Here is a 10,262-nt window from a genome sequence, read left to right on the forward strand (position 1 = left end):
TCAAAGAAATGCTAAGTTTGATTCTCATTACTTATGTTTTGACCAAGTTTTAGACTACTACTAGTTTTAGCTATGAAATTGGCTGACTTTTTCCAGGGTGCCTTCTTTCGACAGTTTTGTTTTTCAAATCTATACGAAGTTCGACTACCTGGCTATGCGACATGGATTCATTAGTGTGAGTTTTTGTCTACAACAAATCGTCAGATCCCTTCATTTTTGTTTTGTATTATGCTAATTTTTTATTCTTATAGGTTCATTTATCCCCTGGAAGTAAGTTCAACTTTCAAAAATATATCAAAAGGTCATTAGAAGACGATTTCAAGATAGTTGTTGGAATTAGGTATGATATTACTGGTTGTGGTTCTATCAGAAACTTTTCTAGTTGTGTTGGTTTTTGATAATGGATTTATAATTATGCATTTTAATTTCAGAATCGCTCCATGGTGTCAACAAATCCTTAGCTATGGCCTTCGGTTGTGGTATTTTTGCTCGAATGTGTTTCTTTGGTGAGCTCACGCCTTTAATCAAACATTTTTCTGGTTATTTATATTCTCAATTCAAATTCAATTTAAGATGCAGTCTTTTCATTGGATCATATTGTTATTTCCAGGATGGCAGGCGTTGTTGTGGATAGCCGTGTTTCCTCTACTTTTAAGCAATTTTATGTATTATGGTAGTAGCTTTCCTAACTAGTGCTAAAGTTCAATCTCACCCCTGAACTGCTTGCAGGCAATCTTAGGAGTGGGAACAAAGCTACAAGCTATTATAACACAGATGGCTCTTGAAATCCAAGATAGGCATGCAGTTGTTCAAGGACGCAGAGAGGGCACACAAATAGAACTTAAGGCTTTTGATTCTGTTTTGGTTAGTGTACAAACTTCGAACATTCTTCCAACACGTGTTTTTTATTCTGTTTTGATTAGCAAGTTTCTTACATTCAAACTTAAGGCTTTTAAGGCTTTTGATTCTGTTTTGATTAGCAAGTTTCTTACATTCTTCCAGCACGTGTTTTTGTTTGGGTATTTTTAGGTACTTATAGCTAGAATAGAACAGCTAGAATTATTTCTAGTTCCTAAGAGAGTACTTCATGATCTTCTTCTTCTTCTTTTTTTTGTCAGCAAAACTCATTTCAAGATCTTGGCAAATGGATTACCAACTTGGTGAGACGCTTTGGACCTTAGTGATTTTGTTGAAGGGTTGAATCAAGGTTGCAATATGAGTAATCTATTGTGTGGGATATGCAAATTTCATCTATTTTGGTTTTTTGAGTATGTTTGTTGTAAGTAATGGTACTAGAGATTACTAGGACTGGTTGCTAGACAGATGGTGTACGTGGTGCTGATTTTTGGTTTCTGAAGGAAGTAATATGTATGTCTTATTCTTGTTTTTTTTATGAACACATTGTTTCTTTTTGAATACATTGGCGTTTGTAGCATTTGAGTGGGAACTTGCAAGAATGTAATGTTGGGATACCTGAAACAATGATTATAAAAATATATTTTTTTAAATAAAGAACTAATACCCGACGGATAAAAACTGTCTAGTAGCAAACTACCCGATGGCTAGCAGCTGGCATATCCGACGGTGGTGGATTTTGGTCTAACCGATGGTTCATAACATGAGAACTATCCAACGGTTTTAAAGCCAGGAATATCCGGCCGGTTTTAGCGGCAGGAATATCCGGCCGGTTTTTACAAAGAAGAACTATCCGACATTTTTGGCGGTAGGCATATCCGACGGTTATTAAATAGGAATGTCCGTCGACAAAGATCTTCAACCCCGACGGCCTGTTTTGACCAATAAAACCGCCGGAAGCCTATGCCGACCGAAAGCATTTTCCGACGGTCATGGCGTTTTGGTCTGTCGGGTAATACCTTTCGCGACAGCCATAGTCAGTCGGGTAAAGTCGTTCTTTTAGTAGTGTAAATGCACCTCCAAACATAATGAAGTTGTATAATTGGAAGCAATCATGTAGAAAAATGGAAGAAAACTTATGCAACCCATCAAAGAACATATGCAAACCATCATGTTGTAGCTGCGTTAAAAAGTTGGAATGACCCAAAAGATGAATTAGCGATACTTTAGGTGAGAAAGGAATAAAGTATGGATCCTGATGTCTTTCATAAGGCTCAGATGAGGAAAAATAAGACAAACTTGGTGTCTCACTACACTCGGTCAAAGCTTGGTTCTCAACTGCAAGAATGGTGTACTCATGGGATTGTGTGCTAGGCAAACACTCTTCACCTTGAGGGTTGAAAAAATTATAGAGGGTCTCTGAGGTAATTTGCTCAAAGGCAAAATTGAGGTTCCTTTGAAATGGTGGGTGAATGGATGGCTTAGTTGTGGTAGATGGTTGGATTATAGGAGATGATAATTCAGGTGGATGGTGGTTGGTTGGTAGTTCATCAGTTGGTGGATCCTCACACGCTTTTAAGAAATCATAGAAGTCTTCATCTAGCTTAGTTGAATCCATAAAGTTGTGGTTCGTGGCTTTATCTTTAAGAAATTCATCTATTTCTTCCATTGTTATTTCCTCAGCTGCCAAACTAAATTGAGATTCACATTACTATAAAGAAGTTACTTCCTTTAATTCCTGCACATAACCTTGTTTATGCCTTATATTAGAATTGTTAATCTCTATTTCCTCACCCTCTTCCTCTAAAACACTATAAGTATCCTCGATGGCATCATTCGAATGTGTCAAGGAATTATCCAGCCGAGTGCGGTTAGCAAATACAAAGGCCTGGACATGCTCAACCGGAGGGTCCATATTAAGAGAATGTCAGTAGTTATCAAATTCTTCCTCCGTCACATCTTTATAAATATCTTCTAATGTGTCATCATTATATTCATCTTCAGATGGATCAGTAGGAGGTTCCTCGGAGGCATCTATCAAATTTGAGTGGTCATCCAAAACATGTCCTAAAGAGTCGTCTTCAAGAATTTCCTCATCCAAGTGGGGTGTGGAGTCAACATAATGGTTAATAGAAGGGCCATGGAAAGGTAGTGATTCATGAAATTCAGGGTAGGTCTTAACTAGGTCGAATGGTGTGGTTATGGGAATAGGTTGTTCTAGTTGTGTGTCGATCTCTGGCAAGGTTGAAAGTTCTTTGTTAGGCGAGGAGATCATGGAAATCATCTGGGCTATGTTTGGTCTTGAAAGGGTGGCGAACTAGATGGGTGGGTGATTTCTGGCATGGTGGAAATGTCTTGTTGGTATGGTGTTTGATAGTCATAGTTATTGGCATTTGAGTAACTCTAGTTGATCTCGTATTGTGATGGGATAGGTTGAGGTTGAATAAATATGGGACATGAATGGGCAGTGTGGTCTGGATCTGAACAAATTGTGCACGGAAAAGTGTTTGGCTCGTTATACACACTCATTACGGAACTAGAATTATACGACACTGGTTGACTCTCTGTATAGTTTGGATGACTAGAAAACTCTTGATTGCATGGGTCACTATAAAAATTTGAAAATTGAGGCTCATAATTATTATTATATCATATAGTAGGCTCAAACTTTTGATATGATGGGAAATGAGAAGCCCAATGGTAAGGACTACCACAGCATGAACATGGTGAAGGGTTTGCATAATAATCATATGATTGTTGGTCTACATATTGATATGCCATATTGGTTTTACAAATATATTATAGGACAATTAATATGCAACCAAAACTCTAACTATAAATTTCTAGATAGGCATGTACGTTGATATTTACAATAAACAAGCCTGATTATACTAGAATTGAAACTCCTCTGACAGAAGAGGCGAGGAGTGGAAGAAGGAGTACCTGAATGCCTCCTTGCTACGCCTATGAATAGCGTCTTGTATACGCAATCTCAGTGTATTGAAGAAGTTAGAAACACCGAATAACTTGAAGAAATGGAAGTTTGAACTGACCTGTGAAAATCGGGTTGTTTAAAAGAAGGCGCGGGGTGCGCTCAGAATTTGTCTGTGAAGGGCGCAGGTAACGCTCATTCCTAAGGAAATTTTTAGTGAGTTGAGCTTGGGGGGCGCTCAGAATTTGCCTGTGAAGGGCGCGGGTCGCGCTCAGGTGGAACTCGAGTTACAGTGTTTTGAGCGCAGGTCGCGCTCAAACTTTGCCTTGTATGGGCATGGGTCGCGCTTTCCAAAAAATTTGAAATTTTTATAGTAGGTTGTTAAGAGGTCCAGTAAGTATTCTGTAAAATTTCAGAACAATCGGAGCTATAAAATTCCTTCTACTACCCTGCAAAGTTTGCGAAACAGTTTTCGGACACAATACAAACAACCGAATGGTTAACCAATCAAAACAGAGACAAAAATCGCCAAAAGTTTACTGGAGACTTCTAACAGATCATGCGTGTTTCTTTAAAAAGTTTAGAGAAATTAGAGTTCTACAAATCCTTCTTATCGACTATTGTTCCAGAAATTAAGTGCTGCAAAACTCCAGAAACACAATGGAAACACTCCACTAGTTAGGAGGTCAAAACAAATCAAAAACTCGTCAAATTTTTACTTCAAACTCCTGACTTAGGATAGATACTCCTGTAAAAAGTTTAGAATTTTTGGAACTGCCTAAGTAACCTTACTAGTCTGTTTTTCAAAAACTTACGGTTTGAAAACTGAAATACAGCACTGTAAAGATCGTATTTGTTCACAAGGTAAAACAATTAGAAAAATTCTGAAAATAATCCAATAAATCAAAAACACCTTAGATATTATGCCTGAAATTTTTTAGAATTTTCAAAAATTTAGAAATACCTTAACCGCAATATTCGTCACTGTGATTCCGCAATCTTAAGGGAGCGCGGGCGCGCTTTGTGCAAGGCAAAAGGGAGGGTGGATTAAAACAGTGAATTTCAAGCATGAACAGTAACAAAAATATGAGAAACAAGAAAGAAAAATTAAAAGGGTGGGTGGGTAGAGAATAGGGGATTGCCCCTTGGATTCAAGCAATTGAATTCTTGTCCTGAAAGAGTTTAAGATGGCAGCGGCGCCATTTGATAACCCGTAAAAACTCAATTAGATTTACTCTAATCTTATTCTTACGGTATCAATTATTTATTTCCTACTCTCACATATAGATTTATGCAATATATAGAGTACGGAATCGTTCCACTCCTAAACTACCAAGACATAAAGAAATCAATTAATCAACACAAGGGAACAATGGTGAGAGTAATATTTATATAGGTGAATTTATACTATGAAACTAAATATATGAATTTAACTTATGCTAATTTAACTAAGCAATTGAATATGAATTGAATAAATATAGGGAAGAATATGGAGAAGAGATTAGGGGGATTTGATTTCACTTAAATAAATTCCTAATATGCTAGTGTAGATTATTGCAATCATAACCAATTAAGATTAATTGTGATCCCTAATTATTAGTTGGCAGTCTCTGCCAACTAATAATTAGCATGTGAGGAAGTTCAACCCATTCTCATGGCGAATCAACTAACCTACTAGAGTGAACTCTTAAATGCAATAATTCTAACTAACATATCAAGTCTTCATCCAAGCTTCATCAAACCCCTATAATGGAGGTTTAGCTAGAATTCATTAGACTATCATTTCTAACACAAGAATAGTAAAAACAAGTCATTATTGAATAACTAATTAAACTTTCTTAATCTAAATTAACAATAGTCTAAGATTCAAACATGTATAATTGAAATTTAAACTAATTTAGAACTAAGATTATGAATACTAATTATCAATTTAAAACAACTAAATCTTTGAATGAAAGATTGAATTCGAATTTAAATATTGAAATATAACTAAGTAATTTATTCTAAAATTCAAAATTTGTTCTTACAACTAATAAAATTGACAACTAACTAGATTAATCTATATAAACTAATTTAATCAATTAAAACTAATTCTATATTACAAAACTATATTTTATGAACTAGAACTAGGTTTAGATCTAGATAGCTTAAGAGCTAAGCTTTTGTCTCTTGATATAGAAGAGCTAGATCCCCAAATTCGTGCATGGGCTGAGGAGTCATGTTTTGGGCCGAAAAATCGAGCCCAAAACTCAATTTGTTGAATCCAAGACTTCCCATTCTGGTCGTGTTACTGTAGTGAGAGTTTTCACCAACTTATACTACTCTAATCGAGTCAAGGTCTAAACTATTGTAAAGAGCTTTCTGAGCCGGTCATTTTAATATAAAATGGGCCCAAATCTGAGGTCTGAGTCCAAAGATATGGCCTTTTGAAGTTCTGTTGACTCTTCTTCAGTTTTTTAATCCGGTTTGACTTTCACTTAACAGCTTTGACTTGGGCTTTCTGAGGGCTTTTTCTCCATGAAACTTGGGCTTTCTTCATAGAACTTTCATAGCAATCCTTTTAGCTCATTTTAGTGCCTAATTAGTAACGAATTTACATTTATTCAACTCCAAAGCCTGAAATACTCAAAAGCACGTAATTAGTGATAAACCTATATTATTAATTACATAATTGGTCTAACAGCAATATTGTTAAAGGGTTAAAACTACAGTTTTGGGCTCTTATCATATAACAATCAGAATAGAGTATTAGTTCCATTCCAATTTAACTAGAACTACAAAAACCCACTAATCAATAACCAAAGAGATCTAGTTCCAGTTACACCACTCACTAGTGTCTAATCATATAAACCATCTGAGATAATGCTAGCCGTGATGCAACAACAAACTCAAATCCTAACATCCATATATATGCAACAATATTTAATTTAAACGTACTAGTTCAAGACAAAACCAAGAAAGGTGTGTTCCAAGTCCAAGCAATCCTAAATCCTAAACAAGTAAACACAATCTGTGGAGCAACAAGTGATGAAGATGAAGTGCCTAAAACACTTTCATGAGTTACTGTCTACGGATGTAGAAAAAACCCTTCTCCAAGATCCTGTTTACGAGGATTAAGTCCTCTTTTCCATGATGTATTCCTTTCCCTTTCCCTTTCCACTCCATTTTTTTCTTAAAAAGAGTACATCATTAAAGTAATCGGACCCTCCAATTGGAGTGTGTGGTTGTAAGTGCTGGAGCCTTAATCCATGTATATCTCACATATTTTTTTACTCATCGTTTGAGTAAGTGTGACTCTATGGAGAGAGTATACATTTTTTTTTTCTTTGTTTTACATTTCTTTTTCAAAATAGTTTTTCCCCATTCTCTTAATACAAGATTCTCGATACATCCATAGTTATGTGATTTTTTCAAAAACAAAACGGGCAATAGATTCTACACAGACCAACCCCCTAAAAAAAAATGCAATCTAGGGGCGGTTTGATATCAGTTTTGTTTAGTACAAATTGCCTATATCACCGCGCTATTCACACGGGTCAGGACATTTTATGTCTTGCGCAGTAAATCCCCAAAATCACGTAGCTGAAGCTCCATCTGTCTAGATTGGGTTCGCCTCAGAGCCAACACGAAAGTTGCCTGTGATTACCTGTTATGGTTTATTTCAAAATTAGAGTTAAGAATCATTGCTTTTGAGTACGAGTATCTTATAACATCTCTACATAGTTTTCAAAAGTTAAGGATATAAAAATGAAAATTATATGCCCCAGAGTAACCAAAATGATACCGGACCAACATATAATTTTATCTTCTTGTCAAAACCTCTATATGGTTAGAGATATCTTTTGCTTGGGAAAACCAATTAAAAAAAAAAAAAAAAAAAAAAAAAACAAGGTGCTCTCAAACGCGAATTAAACAAATAGTGTAACCTAAAGTGATATTATTCTCTGTTTAATTCTATCTTTTGCCTCCACCTCTCTATATTTGTCTCCAGAATCTGACATTAAAAGACTCAAACTTGTACAAATTTTCAAAAAAAATCCCTTTCTTTCTTAAATCTTTAAAATTTTCTCTATCTCAAACTCTGTTACAAATTCTCCCAATTTCTAAAAATGTCTTCTGTTCAGAACAAGACCCCTCCACCTAGAAAGACTAGGTGGATCAATGATCATGTACAAACGCTTCCTAGAGAGCTCCAAGTGAAAATATGAACCCATATACCAAAAATTATTCATGGTTTTGGTACGAGTTCATATGCACATAAGAGACGAGCTATGAGAGAAAGCTAATGCTTGAACTATCAAACACCAACCTGCCCCAGTCTTCAACCTCATAGCAATAATTATATTTTTAAAGTCTACATGCGTCTTCCTCTAGCACATTGCACTTAGTCTCATCTAGTTATTCCACTCTCGGGTTGGGAATAACTCCAGTCTTTGAAAAGCCTTGGAGATCTTACTTAAAACGACCCACAGCCTTTTAAAATTTTAGTTCAAAATTATCCATAATACAAAAAAATTAATTAAAATTTCTTTTATGTTGTTTGTATATATTTCCCTTCAGTTCTTTTCGTTTCTTTCCTTTACCTGTTTTTCATCCACCATTAGATGTGAGTGTACCATAAATTCTTGCATAGCATTTTCGATGTTGATCGTTTTGGCACCTCACGGGTCAGAATTGGACGAGTAACGAAGCACGGATCTGATTTTGAAGTTATTGAGGCACTAAAGACATGATCAGAATTATCTGATTTTATTTGGACTTGGGCCAAAATTCTAAACAACTTAAAAAGGCACGTACCTCCAAACCCTTTATAACCCATCCGACTGCCCGACCGACCCATCTTCCCCAAATAATTTTTCTAACCCTAGCTGCACCACACTAGTACGCGCCCGCCCTATATTAACCCGTGACCACCTATCCAAGTTCACCCCCCACCACTCCAAATTTTTACAAAAATCTCCACTTTCAACCCTTATTACAACTATCCACCCCAATTTCATCAACTCCTAACCAAAATGGCACGAGTCTTAAAAATCGCGCATGAGCAAAATTTCAAAAACCTCTTCAATTCTGATCTATATAAAGTGCACTTCAAGGCTGAGATTAGGAGAAGAGGATGGGAGTCTCTTGTGTTGTTGGGGGATGTGAGTTATTCTCCCTATCTCACTCTTTCGTTTCACAACAACATTCAATGAGGGGAGGATGACCGCGTCATGGTTGTTATTGAGGGCAATTCTTTCGAGCTCACTAAGGAAGTGGTGAGTGAGGCCCTGGGGAATTCCTTTGAAGGTCTATACACAGATGGATTAATCCCCAGACAACAAGACTATCGACGTTATGATGGTAGAGACGCTTCTCGAGCCGCGTCACACTGCGTGTTTCAGAGTTCACTTCAAAGGAATCAGTTGGCAGCTAGTATCTCAATGGACAACCTACAACTTCATAGTATAGGCTCAATCAAGCCTTCTAAAATCAGTAAGGCGATGATCCACATCCTATGGATTCTTCAAGAGCAAAAGAACAGCTTCTACATCGCCACCTTCATCTAGGAGCAACTCGATCTGTAAACCCAGGAAGTCCACCGCTTCTTTACCAGTGATAGTCACTAGGATCATGCAGCACTAGGGTTTCATTGTTCTAGACATTCTAGTGGAGGTCAAGGACGCTACTAAAGGTTCTATCTATTCCCACTACGTCCATCTTTTCTGGCTTCCACCTGCTACCAAGCACGCACGCGCCATTCTTACACCTACGCCAGTGGACTACTTCGCTGAAGGTGCAACTCACCAGTTCACTCAACCCATGGACGGAATTCATTTCATCCATGAGGGCCAGAGGATTCCGCACCATCTCGTCCACCAACTCAGGCAAGGGCAGCGAGTCCTTATAGTTGCACAACAAACCCTCAGAGAGGAGCAGTAGTCTTTCCAATAGGAGCAGAGACATTTTCAGCACAGTGTCACCAAGAGACTGCACAACATTAGAGATGCGCTACCTTGTAGTGATAGACACTCTAGGACCCAACATCAGCGAGGAGAAGGATTTTCTTAACGTCGTGATGAGTCACACACAAATTCTGACTAGGCAGCTCCCTAGTATCCGTATAAATAGATGTTTATTTTCTTTTGCACTTATGTATATTTATAACTATTAGTATAACTTTAATATTATCTGCCTTTATAATTTTTATCTATTGAATTTGGTATATGAGTAGAAGGTAATACACATACATTATGCCAAAATTTTCCATTTTTCTTTCTGCATTACATATGTTTTCAAAAATAACAAAAACCCAAAAATTTCATAGTAGAATAATTACGTAACTTACTAGTTAAATAACCCATGTATTTCTCATTATGTATCCGACAACCCACACTCCAAACTTGTTTGGGGGTGGTATATTTTCAACACGAAGAACATAGTACATGTGTACTGCCATTTTTGCTCATGTTCCTATGGCAATCTTTTTTCTTAT

The sequence above is a fragment of the Coptis chinensis genome, chromosome 9 (genome assembly GCF_015680905.1).
Source record: "Coptis chinensis isolate HL-2020 chromosome 9, ASM1568090v1, whole genome shotgun sequence".
Classification (NCBI taxonomy): domain Eukaryota; kingdom Viridiplantae; phylum Streptophyta; class Magnoliopsida; order Ranunculales; family Ranunculaceae; genus Coptis; species Coptis chinensis.